Below are 6,706 nucleotides of genomic sequence, written 5' to 3'. Positions count from 1 at the left end.
AAAGTTAAGAATCTTGCCCCATATTACCCTAGTCCAGCTGAATCATGGTCCTCAAGTTTAGTTCATTGATCTCATATGTTGACCAAATGATTATCTCTCCACTAATTAGGGACCCATACCCTTTTACACCCCAAAAACTTGTTTCACACTATTTTGAGCATTTGACCCCCAAACTTGTTCTTTATGAACCATTTTTTTTATTTTTTATTTATTTATTTTTATATACATTGTTGTTGTCATCCTGCCTTTTTACACGAATATCACTCATTTGTGACAAAGATACCTGATTACTCAATAAGATCACAAACAAGAGTGCCTTTGCATGCTCATATTCTAGGCCACTGTTAACATAAAAAATACACATTGATTACATGCATAGTCCTAGTTACTAGGAAGCCAAATCAGCGGAGCATTCTTCTTCTTTTTTTATTATTTTATTTATTTATTTTTTATTATGCTCATATTCCAGGCCACTGTTGATGTCAAAAATACACATGGGTTACATGCATATTCCTGGTTACTAAGCGGCCCAAAACAGTGGAGCATTATTCTTGTGGGGTAAGGGAGGGGTTCAAACCTCAGCCAACTTACAATTCACAAAAATTCTTGGAAACACCCAAATGGGGACCCCTAATGTGTAAGTCTCAAGGCTCTCATTCAACCAATTCTAAAATCCTAAACTTTCACATTGGTCCAACTGGTCCCCGGTTCTCCAGAGCTTGAAACCTCACTTGGTGTTCAATGATATGACACCACAAAAATGAGTAAATGCAGACATCATAACAAAATAGCAGACTTGTGCTAAGATCTCCAACAAAATCAGATTAAGAAGCAATGACATTCTCATTAACTAACAACCATCCAAATCACATACTAGCACATATTGAATACACAAAACATTTTCAAAACAAATATTTACAGACATTACTTCAGCCTCAAACAACAAAACAAACAGCCAATAAAATGACTTAACAATAAACAATCTAATAAGACCCTGACTCTAGAATGTTGGATAGCAACTCAGAAATTAACAAGTAGATCAAAGGATTCAGCATCTAAAGTGAACCACAACAGAAAGTTAAAAACAATTTAAGAAACTAAGAACATCTATAAAAGAAAGATGACAAGATGACATATGCATTGATTGGAATTAGGACCAAACATACCCCCAAACTGAAGATGAGCAATGTCCTCATAGTGAAAGAAAGAAAAATGAAGTAAGGAAACAAAAAAAAAACAGAGTAAAAGAAGAAAGAGAACAGAACTTCCCTGAACAAGCTAGGCCTCAACATCATCAGCATCTGCAGCATCCTCATCTTCATCATCTTCATCTTCATCATCTAGAATGTAGTTCCCTTGGGTGCTATAAGGAGGAGCAAGGATTTGGTGGGAAAAGCAAGGAAAGATGTGAATCGGGTGTTGTTCATCCGCAAATTAGACTGAGGTGTGCGGTCACGAACAGCCACATAAAACAAATAATCAGTGAGGATGTCACGAGTGATTTGATGTTCCAGCATAATGTGAAATTGTGTGACTTCCATTTGACTAATGGGGAAGCACTAGGGTTGGAAGAAGTGGGTGGAATGGCCTCGACAGCAGCAAGAGGTGGGGGCACTGAGGTGGGAGCTGTAGCAGAAGTAAGCATGCAAGTGATGATGTAACATGTAATGGCACCTTTGTTAGGTGTACGGGCATCAGAATCTTGCACAAGAACATTGTTAGCCAAACACAAAGCAGTAATCAAAGACGGAAATGCTAAACTACCACCCTGCCTAGCTGCACAAGCACAAATGGCCTCATGAATGTGGTGACCCACATTAATCCGACGCCCCTCCAAAATAGAGTGTAGGACCAAAGCTCTATCCACTGAAACAATCTGGATATGCATGGTGTCACGTCCTCCCAGCCGGTACCCTATCTGGCATACCCGAGAGTGTGATCCACAGCCCGAAGATCAAGTATCGAGTGATCAACCTCCCACATAAACAATAACATAATCATGAACAATCATAATAAAAGTGCGGAAGATAAACCATAGATCCAATAAAGAAGGAATGAATCATAAATGAATCAGAATAATAGATATAGTCGAGTGTCAAACCAGATAAGTAAAGTGAGGCAAAAATCCCACTCTACAACCAGCGGAAAAGTAGCTCTAAAAGAATAAACTAGACAAAATCTAATCCCAGTAGCAAGTACATTGGGTAACTAAATTGTTCTGCACTTTATAGACAACATCCTTATAAGTGTAAATCTCATAAATGGCACAAGGACGCTTCCACTCAATGGTCGGACTAAGCATCGTACGGAGCATAACCACTCGCGGGATCTTCAGTGTAATTGTGGTAACCGCAATCACCTTCCTGGAGATATGCCTCTTCGCCTTGCGCTTCTTCATAGGGACCGTCATAGTACTCGGTACTGCGGGATAGTCTAACAAACATTGTACAATAAAGGAATGAGTTTCAAAGAAACTCGGTAAAGGCGATAAAAATCCATAATAACATAAATGGCGGGATTCGAGAACAACATAAATGCAATATGATATGAGACAAACAATGAATGAATGAATCTAACTCTATGTATGCTTGGTCTCTATTGGCGAGACATGCTTTAAGTCATAGCACCGTACTTCTTTAGGAAAGTCCACTCACATCCTCAACCATTTAAGATATCTTGGATTCTCTCACGGATCATTTCACCGGTCTTGAGCAGCCGATTGGTAATGGGTCCTTCATCCCTCGGGACAAACCATGGCGGGGGGTTAAGTCAACACACTCTCTCACAACCATTTGGTATAAATCTTGGCGCATGTCGGGGGTAAAACCTAGCCAAATGCAAGTCTTCTACTTAGTTACATCAAGTCAGATCCAGATACGTCCATTCCTCGTCCCGACGATCCTTTCCGGTATCCTTCACACTAGAGTCCTCATAGTCCACGACTACGGACTCATCAACCCTATTGGTTATCCACATATGGTAAACGGGAAGCTCTCACGTCCTCTCACGGGTTGGTTACCGGTCTTAAGCGCCCGTGAGCCCAAGTCTAACCATATGCAACCCTACCAATAAATGGCCCCCACAATGTGATTCCTGTCCTCTCACGGGTTGGTTACCGGTCTTGAGCGCCCATGAATCCCCATTGCTACCACGGGTCGTTCGGTCTCAATACCCCTCCGATTAGGGTCGACATAACAGGACATCCTAGCCAAACACTACTAGACAATCCTAGATATGTCATCCAACAGTTTAGGAAGGTGTCCAGAGGGCATCTCCGGAAACATCCCATAATATTCCCGTAGTAGTCCAAGGACAGAAGTGTCAAAAGGACACCTCTCCTTTCCAAACCATACTTAAGCATACACATGCATCAATTCATATCATCACATATATGGTAACTTCATATATGGAAAGAAATCAATAATTACAATCACTTGTATATAATTGGTAAGTAAATCATACATGAATCAATTTAATATGAATAAGTAATGCTACTGTAATCAAAGTTATGCAACAGTAGTATATCATTGTAAGAAATCTAATTTAGGAAACATGTCAATGATATTCAAATATAGAAACTAGATTCATGCTATCTATGTAATTAAGGAAATAACCATCCTTACCTTTTATAACTCGCAAAGGAATCCTAAGAAATCAAGTAAGATCTTGGCAAACTTGAGAAGGAGGTCCTAAACAAGTATATACAACATATTAGGAAAGATCCCTAACGAGAAAAGATACCAAAACATCCAACACGGACCAATGCAGGAGTTCTTTGTACTCATTGGTCGAGTGGATTGGTCGATTGGTCCAGTCGACCAATCGATCGACCAATGCGAGACGATAAGCCTAAAAAACAGAGTTTTAAGATATGAAATCCGAATTTGGTGGTTCAAAAGGGTACTAATCAAGGGGTAAACTACATCAGTAGTATTCTAACATATAGGGGACTTCAAAACACCAATCAATTCAAGACTTCAAGATCCAAATTAGGAAACAAAAAGTTACCATAATTAGATCAACCATGGATCTTGATGAATTCGAAATAGAAATCAAAGACAAGAACAATAGGAGGATGGATCATTGCTTCAGGTAAAGGTATCATGAAAACATACTTAGATCTTCAAGGAACAAGGCTTAGAAGCATAAATCTAAATAAGGAAATAAAACCTACCATATATGTAACTACCATGCTTCATGAAGAACACATAGTATGGTAGAAGAGAACAACTAGAAATTGATAGATTATGGATCATGGAAAGAAAACACAGTAATTAACTACTAACATGATCAATAAAGAAGATCCAAAGAGATCAGAATTCAAATCAGAAGTTTAACAAGATTAGATCATGGTTTGATCATGATTCCTTCAAAAGCTTGCAATGATCATGGTTAAGATCATTGTTCTAGCCTCAAATCCTTAGGATGATCATGAGAACATGTTCGAGAGATGTTTGCAACGAGAGAATGCAGCATCTCTTCTCTGTCTCAACTCAAAAAGGAAAGAAAAACAAAGATGGAGGAGAAGAAGAGAGAGTAGACATACCTTTTGATGCAAAAGGAAGAGTTTCGACGAAGATCCGTCAAGAAAACACCAAGGATGCAAGGGAGATGACTTGCGAGAGGTCTTTGGTTCGTTCCAAAGAGTTTGGAGGCAGCAAATACGAAGTGGACTCGAGATTGGACTTAAATAGAGCAAGAAAAACCTAATTGCCAAAGACAGACACTCATTGGTCGAGTGGATTGGTCGGCGGCCCGATCGACCAATCGGTCGACCAATCTTGTGACAAGACCAAAACAGGGAATTGAAGGCCCGGATCAAATCCAATCCTAAAGGGGTTTTGCACACAAGTCAAGTGACTTACCTAATAGGTAGAAATGCCTTCAAACCAAGATAGAGAGCACTCCAAGTCCATCAACTAATCCGATCTTCATCAAGATTCGGTTTCCATAAATAGAACTTCATCATCAACTTTCATGGATTCAAAGCCGGACACCAAGTCCTCCTTTGGGATGGCCCAAAGCTGACTTCTTACTTTACTCCGGGTCATCGGACCTACAAATAACAAGGTTTCGGGTCAAGGTTAGGGCTGGGTTTTACATTCTCCCCCCCTTAAAGAAATTTCGTCCTCGAAATTGAAAGCGTACTGTGCTTCCAAAGAGGTAAGGAAACTTCTCCTTCATGTCTTCTTCCTTCTCCCAAGAAGCTTCTTCAGGGGTATGGTTCTTCCACCGAATCTTCACCAAAGGGATGGTGCGATTCCATGTTGCTTGTCCTTCCTATCCAAGATTTCAGCCGGTTCTTCATCGTAGGTCAAATCAGCACTAAGTCCTTCGGGTGCTTGCTGCAAAATGTGTTCGGATTCTCTATGTATTTTCGGAGCATCGAAATATGAAACACATTGTGAACACCAGCAAGAGGCGGAGGTAATGCTAATCGATACGCAACAGGTCCAACCTTTTCCAAAATCTCGAAAGGTCCAATGTAACGAGGGCTAAGCTTTCCCTTAACATTGAATCTCATCACACCCTTCATTGGTGAAACTTTGAGAAAAACTTTCTCTCCAACTTGAAATTCCAAATCGGTCCTTCTCTTATCGGCATAAGATTTCTGTCTTGGAAGGCGAGACTTAATCCTTTCTCTTATCATATCTACCATAGCACTCGTAGCTTCAATCATTTCGGGACCTAAGACTTTTCTTTCCACTGTCTCGAGTCCAGTACAAAGGTGTCCTACAAGTCTTGCCATACAAAGCCTTGAATGGAGCCATGCCTATTGTTGCTTGATAAGCTGTTGTTGTAGGCAAACTCAACCAAAGCTAGGTGTTCATCCCAATTACCACCCATATCCACCACACAAGATCTGAGCATGTCTTCCAATGTCTGAATTGTCCGCTCAGATTGTCCATCGAGGTTGTGGATGATGAGCTGTACTCAAGTTCAATTGGGTTCCCAAGGCCTTCTGCAAACTATTCCAAAACCTTGAGGTGAACCTAGGATCACGATCCGAAACAATACTCAATGGCACACCATGCGGACGAACCACATTATCCACATAAAGCCTTGCTAGCTTATCCGAGTATGAGTGATCTTCATAGGAATGAAATGGGCTGATTTGGTCAACCTATCAACAATCACCCACACGGTGTCATTGCCTTTACTTGTCCGAGGCAAGCTAGTCACAAAGTCCATGGAGATATCCTCCCACTTCCAACTAGGAATAGGAAGAGGCTGAAGTAATCCAGGATGGAGGTTGTCGAACGGCTTTCACACGTTGGCAAGTCTCACACTTGGCAACAAAATCATCAACATCCGCCTTTAGACCAATCCACCAAAAATGTTCCTTCAAGTCCTTGTACATCTTGGTGCTTCCGGGTGTATAGTAAAAGGCCATTTGGTGTGCTTCCTTCAATATTTCTTTCTTAACTTCTTCGTTTGCGAGCACGCACAGTCTTCCTCTAAACAACAAAGCACCATCCATGGATATACCAAAGTCGGGGTCCGACTCGGGATTCGAAGAAATCTTCTCAACTTTGATCAAAAACTCTTGATCGGAACTTCTGTGAGCAACAATCTTATCTCTAAGACCAGATCTTGCCGTCATGGCGGAAAGAATAAAATCGAGAATTCTCGGGGACGATTTCCAAATCAAAACTCTCAATAGAAGACCACAATGGTAAACTCAACGCATTCAAATCCAAAGTCT

This window comes from Hakea prostrata, chromosome 3 (assembly GCF_041222555.1).
Source record: "Hakea prostrata isolate BN-2017 chromosome 3, UWA_Hpros_2, whole genome shotgun sequence".
NCBI classification, from domain to species: domain Eukaryota; kingdom Viridiplantae; phylum Streptophyta; class Magnoliopsida; order Proteales; family Proteaceae; genus Hakea; species Hakea prostrata.
This window is presented reverse-complemented; position numbering follows the sequence as displayed.